At 38.2% G+C, this 24,525-nt stretch overlaps 1 protein-coding gene and 1 non-coding gene across 2 annotated transcripts in view; one reads left to right on the forward strand and one right to left on the reverse strand.

Moving 5' to 3' along the window:
- Positions 1-24,525, reverse strand: part of PRIM2 (DNA primase subunit 2) — a 353,134-nt gene that overhangs the window by 103,371 nt on the left and 225,238 nt on the right. The gene's annotated exons all lie outside the window — the stretch shown is intronic.
- Positions 21,817-21,923, forward strand: LOC128777951 (U6 spliceosomal RNA). Its single transcript, XR_008423241.1, has one exon. It is a non-coding gene; the product is annotated as a U6 spliceosomal RNA (small nuclear RNA).

Here is a 24,525-nt window from a genome sequence, read left to right on the forward strand (position 1 = left end):
GACAGACATTTTAAGAACTAATGCAAAACAGTGATTATTATCCCCACATACAGATGAAGGCATAGACACACCTGAGGGAAGGTAGGATCTTGACCAAGATCATAAAATGAACCTAGGCAAATCTTAACAGGCCCAAACAACTATTACTGTACTCTCTCATAACCAATATGGCTTATCCTAACTTTGATGCACTAGTAATCTGTACTTGAGAAAGAATTTTCACACCCAGAAAACTTACTTAACCTTTGATCCTCACAGAAAAAGCAGGTATAATTCAGAAGCCCAAAAATGGTAAATAGTTTTACAGAGCTCCCAAGGCAGAGACAAGGGCCTTGTCTGTGACTGTTAACCTTCAGGTCCAGTATTCTTTTCAACACTCAGGCCTTACCAGAAGTTAAAAAGACATATATCTGCAGGGTGCCTGGGTGGCTCAGTTGGTTAAGTGTCTGACTTTGGCCTAGGTCATGATCTCACGATTCGTGAGTTCAAGCCCCGCCTTGGGCTCTGTGCTGAAGCTCAGAGCCTGGAGACTGCTTCGGGTTCTGTGTCTCCCTCCTCTCTCTCTGCCCCTCCCCCCACTCATGCTCTGTCTCTTTCTCTCAAAAATAAACAAACATTAATAAAAAGGGGGGGAGGGGTGCTTGGGTGGCTCAGTTGGTTAGGCAACCGACTTCAGCTCAGGTCATGGTCTCACGGTTCATGACTTCAAGCCCCGCTTTGGGCTCTGTGCTGACAGCTCAGAGCCTGGAGCCTACTTCAGATTCTGTGTCTCGCCTCTCTCTACCCCTACGTTGCTCACGCTCTGTGTCTGTTTCTCAATAATAAAAAAACGTTAGGGGCGCCTGGGTGGCTCAGTTGGTTAAGTGTCTGACTTCAGCTCAGGTCATGATCTCACAGTTCATGAGTTCAAGCCCCACGTAGGGCTCTGTGCTGACAGCTCAGAGCCTGGAGCGTGCTTCGGATTCTGTGTCTCCCTCTCTCTCTGCCCCTCCCCCACTCACGCTCTGTCTCTCTCTGCCTCTCAAAAATAAATAAATAAATGAATGAATGAATGAATAAATAAATAAATTAAATAAACGTTAAAAAATTAAAAAAAAAAAGACATGTATCTGCATCAAAGTACATGGATAGGCACACCCCTTGAAGACTTTGATAGCTCCCTGATCTTCACAATTTAACCACATAGTTGTTCACCATTTTTATTATTCCCTTAATGTCTTTGTAAGAATAGAAATGTATACACACTTTTCTTTATTTGGAAATCAAAACTGCTATAATTAGAAAGCTACAATTCCTACTAATTTTATTCTATTCAATCAGAACTTTCTACAATAGTGTTTCATTTGCAAATACAGATATTCTACAGCAGGCGGTAAACAAGTAATACTGAAAAGGTGGTTCAGTGGATAAACAGTGTTTTCGTTCATAAAATATTAATACAGGCCTCCAAACCTGCAGTTGTGCACATGGTATTGCTTCCCACTTCTGGCTAGGTGATGCAATCTCACATAAATAATGAGGGAGAAGACTGACAAAAACAGTTAAATCCTTACAGTAATAAAGCCAAGTTACTCACTGCATTTGGGTCATATCATAACGAATCACATTATTAAAGGTCATGGACACACATGTCCACCTATATATATACACCTAAAAGACTGGTCTAGCTGCATCCATTCTGATTCACATGGCCAAATACAAAGCATTTTCAAATAGAAAAATCTTAAATGAAGTATAACACATACCTAGAGCAAACTGTCCTTTTGAATATAGCTCAAAAGATACCTGACAACTCAGGCAATAAATAGTGAAAAACCTTTCATAACACTGTGTAACAAACTGGAGAAGAAATGGCTAGGAACAAATAGAACGGTCTATGATCAAACCAAATATATATACATACTTTCACCCAGTCTTAAAATGCCAACCATAAGAAAATAATGCAAAATGATAAGGTTATAAGCAGATTTCACATCTGGAAAATTACAATTATGAATTCCACTACTTTATAAAATGATGAAAAATACTCTGCTGAAATGGTCCTTTACAGTCTCTAAAAAGTCCTGCAAATAGGACAAAGATATGATTATAAACACAACTTAAATATAGTGATACCATCTATCACACTAACAAGTAGGTAATGGAAAAGGGGGAAAAAGGCAGAGTGCATTTTGCTTTTCCCACATACTACACAATAAAGTATTTTATGTTCTGTTGAAAATATGACAATACATTTGACAGCTTTTCCTACTGTGCTCAGAGAAAAGCTTTAAGACTCCAAAAAGAAGTATTGTTCACTTTAAGATATCAAACATAAAAAATCTAAAATGCAGAACATTCAGGTTACATGCATCGTTTCACCAATTCACTAGATAACTAATCCTATGTATATAACTAAAAATTTAAAACAAGTTTCTCTGCAGTTACAACTGTTACAGAAATGCAGCATCTACAGCTTTCGTTCTTTAGATTCATGCCATTTCTTAGGCTGCCAAGTAAGAGAACCCAAATATTGACTTATCACTTTTAGCATCAACAAACAACATAAAACTGTTTTCCTAAAAATTACTGTATTATTTTGAGTGTTTGTTTGGATGGCTGGTAGAATTAAAAGTATACCTACGGAACAGTTTTATTTCTGAAAAGCTAAATGATACTGAGTGCTTCCTATATGCAAGGCACTATTCTAACCCCTTTACTTGTATCGACTTCATTTAATTGTTACAACAACACTTTGAGACAGATTCTATTAGGATCCTCATTTTACAGACAAGGAAACTAGATCATGGAAAGGTTAAGCAACGTGCCAAAAGTCAGATTATAGCTGCTAAGTGGTAAGAACAGGAATGTGAATCCAAGCAATTTGACTTCTAAGCATTCAATTGCTCTAGAAAACTATCAGATAAAACTACCTACTCTCCTTAACTTACCCGGGAAGAGACAGAAAGGAAAGAGGAATCATCCTAAATCATGCTACTTCTCCGACTTTAACTTCTGAACCAAGAAGAATTTGTTATGCTAGTCCATTGGCTCCCACTGGTTATCTGGGATAACAGAATTGGTATCAAAAACTTTGGTTTTGATTCTGAGCTAGTTAGGTTACTAAGTTTGTAACTTCAGGCAATTCATTTAACCTTTGAGAATCAATCCCCATCTATAACGTGAAATTCAAAAGTATTGCCTTCCTTATGAACTGCATTTTGGGATAACGAAATACTCAAGATGATTGGGGAACATTCTTTCAGAAGAATTCCAGCCAGTAAATGTAGAAATGAAAATAAGATCATTGATTTGGGAAGGATGATTCAATGAATAAAAACATTAGATGAAAAGTTGAAGGGGAACTTTACAAGGGAAGGTTCAGGCTACAGATATGACTCCTGATATGACAAAATATGAAAAACAAAGTACCACTTAGGAAGGACTATTGCCAAAAAGGCTGAACCTAAATTTATATAAGTCTTTACAGCTAACTTCATTTATAGGAAAAAATGGGAAATATGGTAACATACAACAGAGGAAGCAAACAAATCTAGAATGTGAAACATTCTACAGAACAGGAACAACTGGCTAATTCCTTCAAGGAGCTAGAGACTGAAAACAAACAAAAAAGGAAAAGTAAGAAAAGGGGAGATTAAGATTACTAGAAGAGACTTATGAGGCAACAGCCAAATGTAATATATTACTTGATGTAGGTCCTGGTTCAAACAAATTAGATGTTAAAAAAATATATATGTTTTAAGGCAACTGGGTAAATGTGAACCAAGCCTGGATAACAGATGTTATCAAAAAAGTACTGTTGGGGCACCTGGGTGGCTCAGTCGGTTAAGTGCCTGACTTCGGCTCAGGTCATGATCTCGCAGTTCGTGAGTGAGTTCAAGCCACGAATCGGGCTCTGTGCTTACAGTTCAGAGCCTGGAGCCTGCTTTGGATTCTGTGTACCCCTCTCTGCACCCTCCCCTCCCCCGTCTCAAAAATAAATAAACATTAAAAATTAAAAAAAAAAAAGTATCGTTGATTCTGCCAAGTGGTAAGATATAGTGGTATTACAATTACATAAGAAAATGCTCACATTTTCTAGAGACACATAGTAAGGTATATAGGCATCACAGGACATTTAAAGTTTAAAAACTTACTTTAAAATACTTCAGCTAAAATACAAAGAACAAAAAAATAATAAAGAAAGAAAATGAAGAATAAAAAGGGATAAATAAATGAAATAGGGAAAACACTACCTACTGTTTGATATGATGATGGATATATGGGGATTTGTTTTTGTATATGTTTGAAATTTTTCATAATGTAAACATTTTAAGAAGTATTTTCCCCATCTGTCTCATAAGCCATTATGATGATCATTGATCAAAAGTATATAAAAAGACCTAAATATACATCAGGCATGTGATGAATGTAGTCTGGAAAACAAAGAAAAAAATTAAGGAATCCAAGTTCTAAATTAGGAGTCTGGAAACTAGGTCCAGCCTATAGGAAAAATTCAGAAAGCTGCCTGTTTTTGTCAATAATAACACAGTCTCATCCATTCAGTTAGATATTACTTATGTTTGCTTTCATGCTACAGCAACGGAGTAAGTACAACTGAAACCATATAGTCCACAAAGCCAAAAATATTTACTTTGTCCCCCTTCAAAGACAGGTCACTTACTCCCATTCTAAATTCTGTATTTTCATTGTCTCTTTGGGAGTAAAGTTGGCCTCAAAAGATTTTCTGAGCCTTTCTCCTTAGAATTTACCAAGGATTTCCTATTCTAGCTTCTTACAAATAAAAACAAAACCACACACAAAGCAGGGTTTAAGTAGCCCCATGCCTTTTTCCTATAAGTGAATAAAATCATTCCATAGCTTTAGGGTAGTTGCTACCCTTATTAGATTGAGTAGTCTGCTAAATCTAGAAACTTATAATGAAAGTAAACAAGTCAAAAAGCAGAGGTAAAAAAAATACAAATAAAAAAATCTATTATTATTTTACCTCAAGTTCCCTCAGTTTACTAAAAGAGCCTGAGGGAAACAATATATTACATGTTTCAACACATTACAACCAAAGGGTGTTTTTGTTTAGGGAAGAAGGCAGGGAGACAGGGAGGAAACACATACACACAGTGCTGGGAATTTCTTTCTTAAGAATCCAGCAAAGAACACTATAAACCCATGGGCCATTGTTTCTAACTATAAACTTCTGTATATTTTGGATTAATAGTTTAAACACATTTCTTTGGCAGTCTTCAACTTAGCTTACATAACCTTCGGGTACACCCATGAGCTGATTAGTAATTTAAGGCCTGAGAAAAGCAAAGTTTCAGAGGGAAATACACTAAGACACGAATGAGTTTAATATGCAAGTACACTAGCTAAAGGGCATAATTAAAACTACATCAGTCCTTTAAATCTACATAATTATGTCCCAAAGACATTCTCATTAGTATCTTTTACTTTGCCACTAAACCAGAAACAGCCTCAGGTCTATAGGGTTGGGAAATAAATATAAAATAAAAAGTTAAGGAATATTCAAGTCAAATAAAATACCTGCAAAATTCAATTACTGACCTTTCCTTTCTTAAATAATTATAAAATCCACCAGTCAATAATCACTGCTAGTGAGTCCACAACAAAATCTACTACCATAATATCCATAGATTACCTTATGCCCCAAATTTCAGAGGGGAAATAACCAGAAATGTTTAATAACTATTTTTAATTTTAGGAGAGAGAAAGCTGCTTTTTCTGGAAATGTCTACTAACCACCACTTCCTTTACTATGCAATGATAACTGATGCTTCTAATGATCAGCCTGCAGCAGTTCCAAATTCTGAAGTTCATTCTAAATCATTAAAAAGAAGATGAAATTATGTTCAGATACTTTCAGCAGTGAGTGCACTTCATAATATTCTCATTATTTTAAGACTAGTAATATATTTAAGATACATAGGGTAACTGTCCATCAAGAGACTGTTCAAGTCAGACATTCACAGGGGCCCTACTGAGAAGCTCTTACATTACCGGCAACAATACACAGGGAGGAAAAAAATCACTTCTCTCCAAATCTAGGGCATGAAACTACAGGAGGTATTAACAGAAATTTTGTCCAAGGGCTTCAAAGAATTTTAAATTCCTTTTAGGGAAAATACTGGCCTAAACAGTGACCCTTTCCTCCCCCCCACCCCCCCGCTTCTATTGACACTGATTAAATCTTCTGAGAAGCTAAGAAGCAATTAGAAAGCTACTGTTAATAATCCAAATGAGAGATGGTGATGGTGTGGCCCAGTGTTGTGACAGTAGGGATAGTCAAAGATGATAAACTTTCAAGGTTGAGCCTAAAGGATTTGATGACAGCATAGGTATGAGAAAAAGAAAGGAGTCGAAGATTGTGTACATGAAGGTTTTTGCACTGAGCAACGGAGAGAATGGAACTGCCATTACCCGAGACAGAAAAGGCTGCAGGTGGACTTGGATGGGGCAGGTTGGTAGACCAGGAGCTCAGTTTTGGAAACTTCAAAGTTTCAGATGCTTCAAACATTACTGCGTGTGTATGATCTAGTGCACTTAGGAATCAAGGCCCAGAGCTCAGGGAGAAGGCTTAGCTGAAGATATACCTCAGAAGCCTTAAAAGGAGGGGAGTTCATCTATGGAATCAGTATTCATTTTAAAAAGATCTTGTGCTCTGTCTCTATCTCTCAAAAATTATGTAAGGTAAAAAAAAATTTTTTTTTTAATTTTTTTTTAACGTTTATTTATTTTTGAGACAGAGAGAGACAGAGCATGAACGGGGGAGGGGCAGAGAGAGAGGGAGACACAGAATTGGAAGCAGGCTCCAGGCTCTGAGCCATCAGCCCAGAGCCCGACGCGGGGCTCGAACTCATGGACCACAAGATAGTGACCTGAGCTGAAGTCGGACGCTTAACCAACTGAGCCACCCAGGCGCCCCAGATAAATTTTTTTTTTTTTAAAAAATGTCCTCCATTATGTTACCAATAGCCTTCCTATAAATACTTCATAGATCACGAAATACTCATTTGTCTCAATTCTGTATATTCAAATCCTGTCATCTTTTAAGGTTCAATTCAAGCATCAATTTCCTCATGAAGCCCTCTCTGAGTACCCTGGGTGGATGTAATATCTCACTCTTGAGCTGCCTTCATAGTGTACTTATCACTTTCTATCTCAAATGAGAACCAAGGGAAAATTTTATTAATTATCTACTATACATTAGACAGTGTGTTAATAAGCAGTATACTAAGAGTATTATATGCAATCCCTATACCAATGCCATCAGTATCTTTATCTGAGGGATGAGAAAATTGAAGTTGAGAAAATATCAGTCACACAGTTAAAAGTTAGCAGATGAGGTCTGAGCTGCAATCTCATTCCAAAGTATACATTCTCCCTTCAGACCACATTGCCTTCCAGAACTACTGAACTAGCTCAGGGGGCTAGTGTTTTATTTATTATGTTATGAGAAAGATTTCCAAGTATCCAATAAATGTTACCTGAATTTAAACCTGAAAAAAACATGGTCTTCACTCCTCAAAAAGGGTAATTCAATAGTTGGATTCAATAGTTGGGTAATTCAATAGTTGGATTATACTAAGATATCAGTCTAGTATAGACTATATTCCTAGAGGCTATGAGTCATGTCTTATGCATATTTTTTTATTCACCTCTTAAAACATTAGTATTTATATAGAGAGTTTAATTAATATGAATATATAACTTCTCCTACTCTAAACAGAAAGATTATGTGAACCTTGGAGCTTCCACTTACTAGGAAATTCACTGAGCTTCAAGGTGTATCTTTGTAAAACTCAAATAATGATACTACCTACTCTCATATGATGAATTCCTGAAGATTAAATAATTATTTACATAAAGTGTCAGTCACACTACAGGACTCAGTAATTGCTAGCATTGCCCATTCTAACAAATTACTCCAAATGGCTTAACTATGCCAGAGAATAGCAAGCTTACCCTAAATCAGTCATCTTTCTAAGAGTCACTTAAATAATGGGAATGCTGGGTGGTTCAGCCAGTTAAGCATCTGATTCTTGATTTTGGTTCAGGTCATGATCTCAAGGTTTGTTGAGTTCAAGTTCTGTATCAGGTTCTGAGCTAACATTGCAGAGCCTGCCTGGGATTCTCTCTCTTCCCCCCCCCTCTCTCTCTCTGCCCCCCCCCCAAAATAAATAAAATAAAAACTTAAAAATAAAATAAAATAGTAAATGTTTCCAAGAATGACATTTTCTTATTTCATTTGCCTCTATAAACAACCTTAAATATTATATCTCCTATTAATGGCTGTTCTTTCCTTCACTGTAGATAAACCCTACAAACATTTTAAAAATATTCTCTTTTTGGATTTTGGCTTATTTTTTATAAAAAGAAAACACCACAAGCCATTTCACCCTGGCACTCAGGGTCCACATGCTTTAAGGATGAGCCACCTTATAAGCAACAGTCAGAAGAGCAAATTATCTTGCTGGAGGGGTTCCCTGAAAGAATGACAACACGTTCCTGATCTTTTATCTTTCATGTTCCTTATACTTTTAAATTGAGAAATATGTCTTATTACTACAGTTAAATTCAAATGTGAAGGGAAAAGAAAAAGAAAGTGGCACACCTGGAACTTAAAAAAAATTTTTTTAATGTCCATTTAATTTTGAGAGAGAGAGACAGAGAGAGACAGAGAGACAGAGAGAGAGACAGAGAGAGCACGCACGTGCATAAGCAGGGGTGGGGCAGAGAGAGAGGGAAACACAGAATCTGAAGCAGGCTCCAGGCTCTGAGCTGTCATCAGAGAGCCCGACATGAGGCTCGAGCCCACGAACTGTGAAATCATGACCTGAACCAAAGTCAGATGCTTAGCCAACTGAGCTACCCAGGTGCCCCACACACTCTGGAACTTTTAATGAGGAAAACTAATAGCCTGACATACTGAAGACCATTTTTAACCAAATACATGTTACAGAAAGGCTAGGTGCACAGCATTCTATGCAGTGCAATGAGATAGATGGAGTCTTTGCTACTTAGACACTTAATATGCAGTTGAGATTAAAAAGGATATTCAGGGAGTAGTCAATGCTGGTGCAGATATTCAGGAAAAGATCAACACAGGGGATGGGCCTTAGATGATAAACAGGAAGGGTTCTTTGGATCTTGTTTAAATCTAAGTCATTCCCAGTAGTACAGAAATTAATTCATCTAGCTAATGCTTGGTTATTCAGAATTCCCTCCTCCATCAGAAAGTAGAAGCTCTCCTTTTTTTCTAGATAATAAATTTATTCATGTGATGGGAAGACTAAAATTATCTTTTAAAAAAATCACATAAAATTTTGAGTAACCCTGAGTGTCAACATCTAAATCTAACAAAATATAGCTTATAAAATAACATTACACGTAAGCCATATAAACCATACATGCTATGGAGTCCCTAAGAAAGGAATTACTATATTACTGGGGTGCCTGGGTGGCTCAGTCGGTTAAGCATCTGACTTCAGCTCAGGTCATGATCTCACAGTCCATGAGTTCCAGCCCTGTGTCAGGCTCTGTGCTGACAGCTCGGAGCCTGGAGCCTGCTTCAGATTCTGTGACCCTCTCTCGCTCTACCCTTCCCCCACTCATGCTCTGTCTCTGTCTCTCTCTCAAGAATAAACATTAAAAAAATTTTTTTAAAGAAAGGAATTATTATTGGCTGAAATGAAACATAATACAACTGTAAACAAAGACTAAATGGGATTGCCACAGTATTATTGAAATTAAGTCCTTTGTGTAAAAGGCCTCAAGGTGCAACCAACAAAATTAATAATTAAAATACATAAAACTATGTTAAAATAATCTTTAAATGTTGAGTTATGAGAAAGAGCCCATTACTAAAGACAGAGTTTTTTTTTCACTATTCTTAGAAGGTTCATACATTGAAAAACAATGGTAACAGATGAAGAATGTCTTACATAAGGTACATTTTGGAAATCATCCTGACTCTAGTTCTTTTCAGTAAGAATTTAGAAACTGCAGAAACATACTGGATGAATTCATGTGTGGCCAAGGCAATGCTTTGCAAGGGATAAGGAAACAATAACAGGGGACAGAAAGTAGGCTTAAGTGTTATGACATCCTTGCAACTCCAAGGATTAGGCTAGAGTGTTTCTGTAGTCACAATATCACTAAAGAATGAGTATACCAACATCAAAGAAGTAGGAGACTCAAGGCTTTCATGGTAAGTTAATACGGATGTACCAGGAAGCAAGAAGAAAGGGCAATCAAAGTGCATATATAACATTAGCAAAAAAGAAGTAACACGTCTAACTAAAGACAGAAAGAATGGGACATTTCCTGGAAAATGAGGAAAAATACTTTATAATCTCTCTTTTTTTTTAATTTGAGAGAGAGAGAGCGAGTGAGCATGAGCGGGGGAAAAGGGGAAGAGGGGAAGAGAGAGAGAGTCTTAAGCAGACTCCAGGCTCTCAGTGCAAAGTCTGGTGTGGGGCTCAATCTCAATAACCTGGGACCATGACCTGAGGTGAAATGAAGATTCAGACGCTCAACTGACTGAGCCACCCAGGTGCCCCTGTAATCTTTTTCTGAATTATCTTGAGTGAAATCATTTTTGTTAATTAGTGAATATGGTAGTCAAATAAACTGATAAAAAATGACTGTCTTAAATTTTTGTTTTCCTAAATATTTTCAAAGGGAATTTTCAAATGGCTTTAAAAACTGAAGGTAGAAATAAAAGTGAAAATGATAAATTCATATCCAAGAGAATTTATCAATATACATTTTTTTCCTACGTGGGTAAAGAAACATCACATCTATGATAAAATTTAAAACCATCAAAGGGAAATGTACACATCACCTTTAAGTAGGTTTAAAAGTATATCATTAGATCTAAATTACCATAGTTATACCAAAAAAAAAAATGTCTTTAATGAACAGTTCCAGTGAAATGTCAGTTTTTACTATTATATATGCATTAACTCAACAATATTACATAGTCACTACCTAAGCTAATGACAGTGATGTATTGTTTCATAAATATTTACTCATTCTGACAAATGCTTTGTTTTCCACTGCACTGTCTGAATAAATCTAATAGGATAAAATATAATTTATTTCCAGTGTTTTTAATATTACTATGCAGCATATCTGAAATGAATTTTCATCATGAAGTTTATTTTAAAAGGATTTGGGAAATAAGTGTTTATTTATAAAAAGAAGTTCTCCCTAAAAACTAAAAACTGTCCTAGGAAGGGGAAGAAGCTGGAGTTTTTGCATGGTGATGACAAAGCTGATCTGCCAGAGGCAAGGCTAGGACTTCAGTGTATAAGGAATACTTTTTTGAGATCCATGTGAAAATTTAGAGAATAAGGATGAGATATAGAATCTATTTGGACAGTTGAGGAAGTGTGAGACAGACTGAACCAACGCAAAGGAAAAAGAGAAAGAAAGGTGGAAATAAAAAGTTTTTAGGTACAAGATGTGGAGGAAAATTAAAGGACATAGTAGCTTAAAGAGGACTAACTGAGCTCAAAATTCATGGATAATATTGTAGACATCAATCATCTCTCTTTGGGGTATCTTTCCAGTGGGGATAAAAAGCCAGGAGCTCTTCTGAGATTTTAATTGAGATTTCCTTTCTCAAACTTTAGGATCTTGACTAATTCACAGCATCCTCAGGTCCAGGTATAATTAACAGAGTGTTACTTTAATCACCCTACTAAGCTATAGGGAGCATAGGTCTGAGAAAGCCCCAATCAGTCCTAGAGTGATCACAAAGCCTGGTACATTTAAACCATAACCTTTCCAAAATGAAGGGTCTGAAAGCTGAGATGCAGTGAGCTCAGTACAGGTCTCAGTATATGCACAGGTCCACCAAGGCATGGCTTCCCACCTGATTTCTACGAAGTCTTAAATAGGATTGGGAGTTAGCCTCAACCTATAAAGGTGCTCCACTGTCTCCTGCTGGCCTTTCCCAAATCCCTAACTTTTTGGCTAAATCTGGCTTCAGTGCAGGTCAACTTCCAGAAACCCAAATCACAATATCCAAGAGTTCTAAAATCCAGTGTCTGGTGTTTCTCGGCACATTTGGACAGTTTTCTCACCACAAGTTTTCTTCATTGTAAAATGGTGAACACTGACATTTGCTCATTCCAATTCTACTAGATATGATAAATGACAATGCCAGGCCTGGAGATCTTATGCAAAACTCAAGTTGTGGTTAAAATGGCATCTTTTAAGTTTTCCCTAACTATCCTATTCAAAGTACATTCCCTATCTTCTCTGCAAATTTTTCTCCAAAAATATGTAATTTACTTTTTTTCTTTACTGTATCTCTCACATCAGAATATCAACTCCAGAGGGCTGAAATTTTTGTCTATTCTGTTTACTAGTATATCTCTAGTATCTAAGAGAGTGTCTGGAACTAAGAGACACTCAATAAATATTTGTTAGATAGATGACTAAAATCCAGTCTTAACATAGCCACCTAGGAAAAGACAGTTAGCCTGGACATACTTGAGATAATACAAAAGAAAACAAGCTTATTCTGAAGACCCTAGGTCAAAAAGCAATCTACTTGTTAGGCTGCCTCATCAATATCATCCCAACCATTCAAATTTTTTAACCCGAGTATCTATGCCTCATCCTTTGTGGACCTATATTCTCACTTAAAAGCTGGCATTCTTGCCAGTCCAAAACATGAATCATCTAGACCTCCTCTTGAGCAAACACCCCTCTAATGCCTTACCTGGTTAGGGTTCCTACTTTTCTGACTAAGTCACATACCACCATAATCACACCATTAAGGCACAATCATTCTCAGAGTCCCCAGAGCCACGCAAACTTACACTCTCTTACTATAAGAGGAAATGCAAGTTGACAGATACAAAATAGATATTTGGTTATTGTTTAAATAAAATGAAATCCTACTTTACATAGAAGTAAACTAATTGGAAAGATGATGCCAAGTATTTTTTTTTTAATTTTTTTTTTTTTAATGCTTTTTTATTTTTGAGAGAGAGAGACAGAGTGCGAGCAGGGGAAGTTCAGAAAGAGAGGGAGACACAGAATTCGAAGCAGGCTCCGGGCTCTGAGCTGTCAGCACAGAGCCCAATGCGGGGCTCAAACTCACCATGAGATCATGACCTGAGCCAAAGTCAACTGACTGAGCCACCTAGGTGCCCCGTATTTCTTTTTTTTAAAGCAAAACAAGAAAAAACGTAAATCAAGGAAGATTTATAGGAACATGACGAGTGATAAAGACATAAAGGGTTAAAAAACCAAGACAGTACCCTCTCCACACACCAAGCCCTTAAGAGTTCCTAACGGCTCCAAATCTTCCCAAGAGGGGGAAAATCCTTTAGTATCAAAGTGTGACCCATTTTATTATTTTCTTAAAATTTTTAACGTTTATTTTTGAGAGAGAGCTAGAGAGAATGAGCGAGGGAGGGGCAGAGAGACAGGGAGGAGACACAGAATCCGAAGCAGGCTCCAGGATCCGAGTGAGGTGTCAGCACAGAGCCCGGCGAGGGGCTGGAACTCATGGACTGTGAGATCATGACCTGAGCCAAAGTCAGATGCCTAACTGACAGAGCCACCCAGGCACCCCAAAGTCTGACCCATTTTTAGAACTTCTTCATCCCCAATTTATCTAGAGACAATGTGCCACCAAGACATGGTCGGTGAAACCTTAAACTGGTACTTTCTTATTGTCATTTTCTCCTAAAAGCAACGTATATATTAGCAATAAAATTTTAACCTACCTTTTAAAATGTTAAATATCATTTTAATACAACCTAAACCATAAGGTATCACTGATAAGACAGTTATAAATAAATGATTAAAGTTTAAGTCTTCTACTTTTTATCTCATTTTCATAATTAAGAATTAAAAAGCATTTGGAGTAGAACACCAAAAGCATTTAGATTTACTAATGCTAATTTTTCCAGAATAGTTTTGGGAGGGAGGGATAATAACACCTGTTTTATTCCAAAGATAGACTTAACACAATACATAATTTGAGATCTAACTAGCTATGACAATTCATGAAATCAAGTCTAAACTCCTCAAGTCAATGTTTAAATAACTGTGTTATCTAAAATTTGTATTCCAAATGCAATGAAAGGCATGGAGATAAGACATAAACCCTTAACATGCACATATCTTTATCATATATTAAAATGTTTAGAAGAGAGAATGTAACAAATCTTATACCATAAAACTTTAAAAAATATATTCCAGATGACTTGGTAACTGCTAAAGTTACCTCTAAAATTTGTACCCAAGAACAACAGTGACAAAGATTAGACTACTTTTGCAAGAGACTACTTTTTATTATATTCAAATTACTTTCCCAGGATGTCACTAATGTGAATATTCAAGCAAAACAAAGTTTGCTTTGAAAGAAAAAACAAAAACATAATCAACTATGATAATTAACATAACCACTTAGTAGACTAATTAAGGTTTCAGACTACAAGTTAAAAGACTTATAAATATACTGAGAAAACATGTGAATGATCGTAGAATAATACATTTATTATTTCTAAATTACTATTAACTAATATTGGTTTAATGCTTTACTAATTACATAGTATTGCATGTATATACATATTTCCTTGCAACATTTTAGCAGGCATTACTATTGTCCCCATTTTAACTTACGATATAATTGAAGCTCAGATGATTAAACAAAACTGAAAACCTCTGTTTTTTTTTTTTTAAGATTATTTTTTTTAGGTTTACTCATTTTGAGAAAGTGTGTGAACATGAGCAGGGGAGGGGCAAAGAGAGAGGAAGACCAAGAATCCCAAACAGGCCCTGCACTGTCAGCAAAGAGCCCGACACGAGGCTCGAACTCACAAACCATGAGATCATGACCTGAGCCAAAATCAAGAGTCAGACACTTAACTGACTGAGCTACCCGGATGCCCCAAAACCTGTGTTCTTAATTGTGTCCTCTTAAGTCTATATGGTTGATCACACCAATGTCAACATAAACAACATGTCTGTTTTTCTTGAGAGTGCTGGGTAAAAGCACAGGTTGTAGAATAAAATAGACCTGGGTCTAACTGGGGTCTGATCATTGACTACCTCTGCCACCTGGGGAAAAATCATTAAATTCTCCATAAAAGGAGGGTAATATTTACTTTGCAGTGTTGTTGTGAGATTAAATGAAATAAGGAACATAGGAAGGATTTAATAACAGCATGCCTGTTTTGCCAGTTCGTAAGCCTGAATAAATTTTACCTTCTGCCCTTTCTGCTTCTGCTCTAAGGCCACAAGACATTGCTAGAGAAAGCAATATAACAGTGCTCACTTAGCCAATCACAAATTTATGGCCTAGTACAGTTTTCTCATTAGTAAACTAAGACATAAATAAATACCTATTTCCTAGGACTGTTTTAAGGATTCCATAAGATGGTGCATGTAAAATATTAATTATAGTGCTTGGCATATGCTAGGCACTTGGTAAATGACCAAATTGTAATCATTCTGTAGCTTTGCAATCTTTTTTATTTATTTTAGGTGAACTCCTTAGCATACTTCCAGGAAGTGTTACTCTACACTCTCTTCAACATTCCTTAAGCCGTAAATGCATCAGATCTTTCTGGTAAATAATTTGCCTGCCTACTTTATTGAAAATATGGGCAGTCAGCATGACCTTCCCCAGCTCTTTTCTTCTTTCAAACACTCCTTTACCAACTTAAAATCTCTCGTACATTCTTCAGGTCTCAGACAAATAGGGATCCTCACTGAACTCTTTATGCAATTCATTCATTCATTCAACAAATTTTACTGAACATCTATGACTTTTCAGATGTTGTGCCAAGTGCTGAGTATGGTGGTAAAAAAAAAAAAAAAAAAGGCAGAAATGGTCCCTACTCTCAGGGAGCATCATATGGGAGGGGAGATTGACACTATAGAGAGATGTTTACAAATTCCCTTTCTCTTTCCTCAAGCCTTGTTTCCTCAATTATTCCAGCACATCCTCCACTTCCAAGAGTTTCACTGATTCTGCCCTCATGAAAACAATCTTTGGCCCAGTCGTCCTCTATAGCTAATATGTTCTATTGCCCTTCTTCCTAACTTCTCAAACTTCTAGAACAAATACTCTATTTCCATTGCCTCCCTTTCCACATAAGGTCAATAAAGACTAAGAAACTTGTGTAACTTCCTAAAAATATCATCCATGCTGAAAGTATCAAGTACACCCTACTTTTGAGATTTTTCTCTTAGTGCCTAGGATCCCAGACTGATAATTCTGCTTTCACTTTAGGTTTCTCCATTTCCATTCCAAATAGTGATTATTCCTTCAAAGTTGAGTCCCCTGTTCTCTAAACTTCTCTCTATACTCTCCATCTGATAGCTTATTTACCCTCAAAGGATTTTTCTCTTATTTTTATTTCAATGATTCTCAAATCCACATATCCATTTTTCTTCTCAAAGAACAAGGCCTTTCACAATACAAGTACTGAATAAATAATCACAGAATGAAATCAGGAACAAACAAGCCAACGAGTCAACCAATAAGAATTTCTACTTGGACATCATTTCAAATTTACACCCAAAACGAAACTCATGATCAATTTCTCATCCACTCCAATTCCAGACAATTCAGCTCCATGCCCATCACCTATGTTAAATTTAATTCTTTCCTCATGTTTCTCCATAAACTGTTCCTCAAAATGTTTCTTAAATCCACTTTTTCCACTTTGTTCTTATCATTATCACAATAAGACCTAATCTGGTCAACTATCCCATTTCTACTCTCTACCCACTTTAATTAACTGTGTACACTTTCTCCAGATTAATCTTCTGAAAAAAATAATTCCCCTCCCTATTTAAAATTCACTAACGACTGGGGTGCCAGGTGCCGGGTGTTAAGCATCCGACTTCGGCTTAGGTCATGATCTCAGGGTTCATGAGTTCGAGCCCCAAGTCAGGCTCTGTGCTGATAGCTCAGAGCCTAGAGCCTGCTTTGGATTCTGTGTCTCCCTTTCTCTCTGCCCCTCCCTCACTCATGCTCTATCTCGCAAAAATAAATAAACATTAAAAAAAATTTTTTTTCACTAACGACATTCTCTTGACTAAAACCAAAGTTCATTTAAAGCAACTTATTGCTTTAAATGATAAGTGCATTCTAGCACTCATCTCTTTCTCCTCTTTTTCTCTCTCCTCACACCCTACTATTTTCCTAAATTAAACCAGAATAGTATTTTGAAAACATTTTTAAGTAGCAAAATCCTCCACTTAAGTGAAATCTTACACAGAATTCTAACACATGAAAGCAGAGGAAGATACAAATGTATGTTAAAGGTGGGGGGCAGGGCACGAATCAGAGAACTCAGCCTCCTTATGAATTTTTGCCCCCTTTTGCTAATTAAAATCAAGAGCTCCCACGAACACAGCCTGAAATACATTCCATTAATCTATATCCCTTGAAAATTTCCTAAAACAAATGATCTCTGCTGGAATTTGGTCCCCAATTCCCTTCTTTCCCTTTAAATTCCCTCTCCATGACACCTTTTAATAAGCCAGCACAAATTTTATTCTACCTGTAGAAACTTTACTGAGTACTCCATGTCAATCTAACCTCTCTTTCCTATGAATGATTCACACTTACAATATGTAAGAATCGATACCAAACCTTGAATGAATCCTCAATCAATAAAGTACAGAGATGTAACTATACATCTACATACATATATGAAATTACCATCCACATTCATATGATTTTCCAAAGGTATGTATATAATAGAACCAAATCTGAACTCAGTCCGCCTCTATATCTGTACCCTGTATTAGTTCTTTCCAACATTTTCATGTCACTAAGCACACATAAAATGATATTTGTAAAGCACTCTACAGTAATGGCAGAAACTGCTCACAGTTGAAGGCAATTAGCTTTGAATAACCCAGGTCTAGCCCAGCTTCATCAAGGGTTCAAGGGATCAACATTGGAGTGCACTGGAAATTCACTAGCTGTACACCAGATAAGAAACTCTGCTGTACACATTCACTGATTTGGTATATACTAGGACCTGCCATATAACAGGGACTCAAATATATATACGTACGTGTGTGGCTTACTGATAAAGGACAACATTGTTACGTTCAAACTGCCTACAGGAGAAAAATGAGAGCTGAAGATTTTCAATGTCTATATTTTTATAACCAATTTATATAACGCTGGTTCATAATCTTTAGTGTGCATCAATTTCTCCTGGGATTCTTGTTAAATCACAAATGGTGGGACCCAACTCAGAGTCTGATTCAGAGAGCATGCATTTCTAACAAATTCCCAGATGATGAAAAAGCTGATGCTGCTGGGATAGGTCTTGGGAGAACCACTGGTCTTAAAAACAAAAACCTAAGCAATAAATATGACCCATACTTACACCACCACCCTCAGCCAACTATTTAATCCTTTGGTAGTCAAATTTTGATGACATAAGTCTGTTTTAAGTCATGATGCAAGCTGGATTCTAGAACCAAAGATAAGGTTTTTAAACAGTGCTAAACGTTCCTTGACCCAATTATAACAACATGCAGTAGACCTTATGTATGCAATCATCAGGGACAGGAATTTCAGCAACATAAAATGTTCATGAGATACATATTGTGCTTAATATCCAATAGAGCCCGGTCAAAGCAATTCAGAACAACAATACTATAAGCAATCTGATTAGGAGGACACATTGCTTTGAATTTATTAGAAGAATTATCTAGTCCAATTTAATTCTTAAAGCTAGTGGCTGATACAATTTAATATTTAAGTTCCAAGTGAAAGAGTATTTTAGGGGTATGTTCTTTTCAGGCTTTAAATAGAGGTTTGATTAATTTTATCTCTTACACACAGGGTGAGGCTTTTTCTCAGGTAGACTGGCATGTAAATTAAAATTACAAGTAAGAACAACTCGCATAAAACTATCCTGTAATTAATTAAATCTATTTTACTTCCATAAAGCATAGGTGCATTTACTTTATGAATTTAAGAAATTGTTTATGGAATAAGGCATTTAAAACTTCAAATACCTCTTATAGAATCATTCACAAATCCAAAGAATCCAATTTGGCAACCTAAATACAATTAAAAATTTTTTTAATGTTTATTTAGTTTTTGAGAGACAGAACCCAAGTGGGGAAGGGGCAGAGAGAGAGGGAGACACAGAATATGAAGCAGGCTCCAGGCTCTGAGCTGTCAGCACAGAGCCCGATGCGGGGCTCAAACCCACGAACTATAAGATTATGACCTCAGCTGAAGTCGAATGCTTAACCAACTGAGCCATCCAGGCACCCCTCTAAATGCAATTTTAAAATGTCCTCACGCCCCAGTGACAAGGGTAACTGAAAAGGCTTTTGTTTTTCAAGTTCTAATCTAAGAGAGTGACATAGGAAGAACCTACACTCACTTTTTCCATGGACACACAAATCCACAGCTCTTCATAGAACACTTCTTCTTAAAGAAGAATGGAGGGCTGACTAAACAGCTTCTGCACAACAAAGGAGAGAATGGCAAGAACAGCAAGAGAGGCAGATACAAGGTAACTAACAAAGGGAATCCCCAACTGGAATGTTGCGGTGGGGAGGGAAAGCATTGAGGGACCGGAAGCAGGTCACCTGCCCTGGAACACAAGAAAAAGAAAAAAAAAAAAAAAAAAAAAGGCCTAATTTAAAAGAACAATGAGCATATAAAAGAGCCATCCCTATAACACTGCCAAAGGGCAGGGGTGCTGCTGGAACTCACTGTGGCTCTAAGGGACTGGTGAAGACCATGGTTTACACTTTCCCTCTACCTTGAGAGGGCAGAATGCGGCAGAGTCTGGTCCCCACAGACAGCTTGCTGCCTTATCCAGCACCATGTCCCTAGCCCACATCAGCCCCTGAAGGACCAGGGAAAAGAAAAGAAACCGTGGTTTCAAAGGGCAACTAGCGTACAAAAAAGCCAGCTCTAGAACTTGGCCAAATGGTGGGAAAGAACTCTCTCCAGGTTAGAGTGGCTGGCAAGAGCCTTGGTTTATATTCCCCCTTCATCCAGATGATGTGAAAGGGGGCAGGGTCCGCGCATCCTAACTGACCTGCCACCTCAGTGAGCCCTGGTACCCTGGCCTACACCAGTCCTAGCCATTCCACCAAGGTGGCCCCAGGGCAGTGCACACATGGACACCCCTAAACACTCCAGGTTCATGCCACATCAGATTCAGGCAGCTTGCTGGGTGACATCCAGTGCAGAGCACTCTGGGGCCTCCCAGCCAACACCTGCCTCAGTTCCAGCCATGTGACAGGGCACACTCTGAGCAGAATACCCAGGACACCCAACCCAGGGTCATCTGGCGGGCTCTGTCAGTGGAGCACATGACTTGATCTCAGGGTTGTGGTCTTGAGCCCCATGCTGGGTATAGAGATCACTTAAAAAAAAAAATCTTAAAAAAAAAAAACTTCTCTTATTATTATTATTATTTTTTTAAAGGACTCTCAACCCATCCTCTGCTCCAGCTACCCTGCAGGGCCCTCCCTGCACTTAGCAGCCTGGGTTACCATGACTTATACCCACTTCAGTTTCAGCTATCCTGCCAGGGTACCCTCAGTGTGGAGAAACCCAGAATCCCTGGGTTGCACCTACCCCAGCATTGGCTGTCCTGCCAGGGTACCCTTTGCATGGAGGGCCCAGGGACCACAGTGACCCATAACTACTTCAGCTTTAGCCATAATGGCAGGGTTTCCTCTGTGCAGAGTGCCCCAGGACTACCCCAGCCTGTGCCCACTTCAGCTGCAGCTGTCCTGCCAGGGCATCCTTTGCATAGAGAGCCTTAGGACGAACCCCAGCCTAGGCACACAAGGGCCACACAATGACCATACACAAAATCATTTCTTCAAGTTTAGAAGCACCTGTCCCACCTAATTCATAGAAACAAACACAGAGAGTAAAGCAAAATGGAGGGACGAAGGAATATGCTTCCCCCAAAACACAAAACAAAACCTCAGAAAAATAAATGAAAAAGAATATTCCTAATAAATAGTTTAAAGTAATGATCATAATGATATTCACTGGAATGAAGAGGAGTATGGAATAACTCAGTAAGACCTTCAACAATAAGAGAGAAAATATAAGAAAGAACCAATCAGACTTGAAGAATACAATAACTGAAACAAAAAAATATACTAGAGGGAGGCCAGAGTAGATTACTGGATGCAGAAGAATAGATCAGTTATCTGAAAGACAAGATAATGGAAAGTACCAAGGCTGAAAAGCAAAAAGAAAAAAGAGTTTTACAAAATGAGGATAGGTTAAGGGATATCTTGGACAAAATTAAGTGATCATTCACATTATAGAGGGCCCCAATGGAGAAGACAGAGAAGGGGGGCAGAAAATGTATATGAAAAAATAATAGCTGAAAACATCCCTAAACTATAAGAAAAAATAGACCTCCAGGTTCAAGAACCACAGAGTTTCAAACAAGTTGAACACATGGAGGCCCACGCCATGAAATATAATAATTAAAATATTAAAGGTTAAAGATAAAGAGAGAATTTTAAAAGCAGTGAGAGAAACAATAAGTTACATACAAGAGAAATCACATAAAGCCATCAGCGGATTTTTCAACAGAAATTTTGCAGGCCAGAAAGGAATGGCATGATGTATTATTCAAAGTGCTAAAAGTAAAAAAACCTGTGATCAAGAATACTCTATGCAGCAAGATTATCATTTAGCAATGAAAAAGAAATAGTTAAAAAAAAAAAAAAAGTTTTCCAAATGAAAGTTAAAGGAGATTATCACCACCAAACTGGCTTTACAAGAAATGTTATAGAGTGCTCGATTTGGCAACACATATACTAAAATTGGAATGATACAGAGAAGATTAGCATGGCCCCTATGCAAGGATGACACGCAAATTTGTGAAGTGTTCCATATTTTTTTTAACAGAAGACCATGGGGGAGGGGAAGGGGAAAAAAAGTTAGAGAGGGAGGGAGGTAAACCTTAAGAGACTCTAAAAAACTGAGAATAAACTAGGGTTGATAGGGGGTGGAAGGGAGGGGCAAGTGGGTGATGGGCACTGAGGAGGGCACCTGTTGGGATAAGCACTGGGTGTTGTATGGAAACCAATTTGACAATAAATTTCATATTAAAAAAAATAAAATAAAATGTCCTGAATGTAAGGTTGCTCTAATAAAAAAAAAAGAAAGAAATGTTATAGAGACCACTTTAGAAGAGGCCATAATTAGACATATGAATAAATAGAAAATAGGTGAATAAAAAGATGTAAAATATGATTCTCTCTCTCTCTCTCTCTCTCTCTCTCTCTATATATATATATATATATATGGTAGAAAAGGGAGTTTGGAAGATGGCGGTGTAGGAGGACGCTGGGCTCACCGCGTGTCCTGCTGATCACTTAGATTCCACCTACACCTGCCTAAATAACCCAGAAAACCGCCAGAAGACTAGCAGAACGGAGTCTCTGGAGCCAAGCGCAGACAAGAGGCCCACAGAAGGGGGTAGGAAGGGCGGCGAGGTGGTGCATGCTACACGGACTGGTGGGAGGGAGCCGGGGCGAAGGGGCGGCCCAAGGGCCAAGCAGAGCCCCCAAGTCTGGCTTGCAAAAGCAGAGGGGCCAGACGGAGTGTGTTCCGACAGCAAGCAGGACTTGACATCTGGAAGGTTATAAGCTAACAGGTCTGCTCAGAGAACGGGAAGGCTGAAGGACAACGGGAGGGAGAGTTATTGAGCCCCAGACAACAGAGCTCAGCTTGGCAGGGGGGAAAAAAGGTGCTCGCCAGCAGCATCTCCCTCACCCATCCCCCAGCCGAAATCCCAAAGGGAACCAGTTCCTGCCAGGGAACTTGCTCGCTCAGCGCAAACACCCAACGCTGTGCTTCTGTGGAGCCACCCCTCCGGCAGTGGGTTTGACTCCCTCCCGCTGCCACAGGGTCCCTTCTAAAGTGGATCACCTAAGGAGAAGTGAGCTAAGCCTGCCCCTCCTGCCCCCGTGCACCTTGCCTACCCACCCCAGCTAATATGCTAGATCCCCAGCACCACAAGCCTGGCAGTGTGCAAGTAGCCCAGATGGGCCACGCCACCCCACAGTGAATCCTGCCCCTAGGAGAGGGGAATAGAAGGCACACACCAGTCTGACTGTGGCCCCAGCGGTGGACTGGGGGCAGACATGAGGTCTGACTGCGGCCCCACCCACCAACGCAAGTTATTCAAGACAGCACAGGGGAAGTGCCCCGCAGTTCCACACCACTCCAGGGACTATCCGAAATGACGAAACGGAAGAATTCCCCTCAAAAAAACCTCCAGGAAATAACGACAGCTACCGAACTGATCAAAAATTATTTAAACAATATAACAGAAAGTGAATTTAGAATAACAGTCATAAAATTAATCGCTGGGCTTGAAAACAGTATAAAGGACAGCAGAGAATCTCTTGCTACACAGATCAAGGGACTAAGGAACAGCCAGGAGGAGCTAAAAAATATTATCTATGAGTTGCAAAATAAAATAGAGACAACTACGGTTCAGATTGAAGAGGCAGAGGAGAGAATAGGTGAACTAGAAGATAAAATTATGGAAAAAGAAGAAGCTGAGAAAAAGAGAGATAAAAAAAATCCAGGAGTATGAGGGGAAAATTAGAGAACTAAGTGATGCACTAAAGAGAAATAATCTACGCATAATTGGTATTCCAGAGGAGGAAGAGAGAGGGAAAGGTGTTGAAGGTGTACTTGAAGAAATAATAGCTGAGAACTTCCCAGATCTGGGGAAGGAAAAAGGCACTGAAATCCAAGAGGCACAGAGAACTCCCTTCAGACATAACTTGAATCGATCTTCTGCACGACATATCATAGTGAAACTGGCAAAATACAAGATTAAGAGAAAATTCTGAACGCAGCTAGAGATAAACGTGCTCTAACATATAAAGGGAGACCTATAAAAGCGTGACTGATCGCTCTTCTGAAACTTGGCAGGCCAGAAAGGAATGGCAGGAGATCTTCAATGTGATGAACAGAAAAAAATATGCAGCCAAGAATCCTTTATCCAGCAAGTCTGTCATTTAGAAGAGAAGGACAGATAAAGGTCTTCCCAAACAAACAAAAACTGAAGGAATTCGTCTTCACTAAACCAACCCTACAAGAGATCCTAAGGGGGATCTTGTGAGACAAAGTACCAGAGACATTGCTACAAGCATGAAACCTACGGACATCACAATGACTCTAAACCCATATCTTTCTATAATAACACTGAATGTAAACAGGCTAAATGCGCCAACCAAAAGACATAGGGTATCAGAATGGATAAAAAAAACAAGACCCATCTATTTGCTGCCTACAAGAGACTCATTTTAGACCTGAGGACACCTTCAGATTGAGAGTGAGGGGATGGAGAACTATTTATCATGCCACTAGAAGTCAAAAGAAAGCTGGAGTAGCCATACTTATATCAGACAAACTAGACTTTAAATTAAAGGCTGTAACAAGAGATGAAGAAGGGCATTATATCATAATCACAGGGTCTATCC

Source organism: Panthera pardus, unplaced genomic scaffold (genome assembly GCF_024362965.1).
Source record: "Panthera pardus isolate Hobbes unplaced genomic scaffold, ASM2436296v1 HiC_scaffold_17, whole genome shotgun sequence".
NCBI lineage: Eukaryota > Metazoa > Chordata > Mammalia > Carnivora > Felidae > Panthera > Panthera pardus.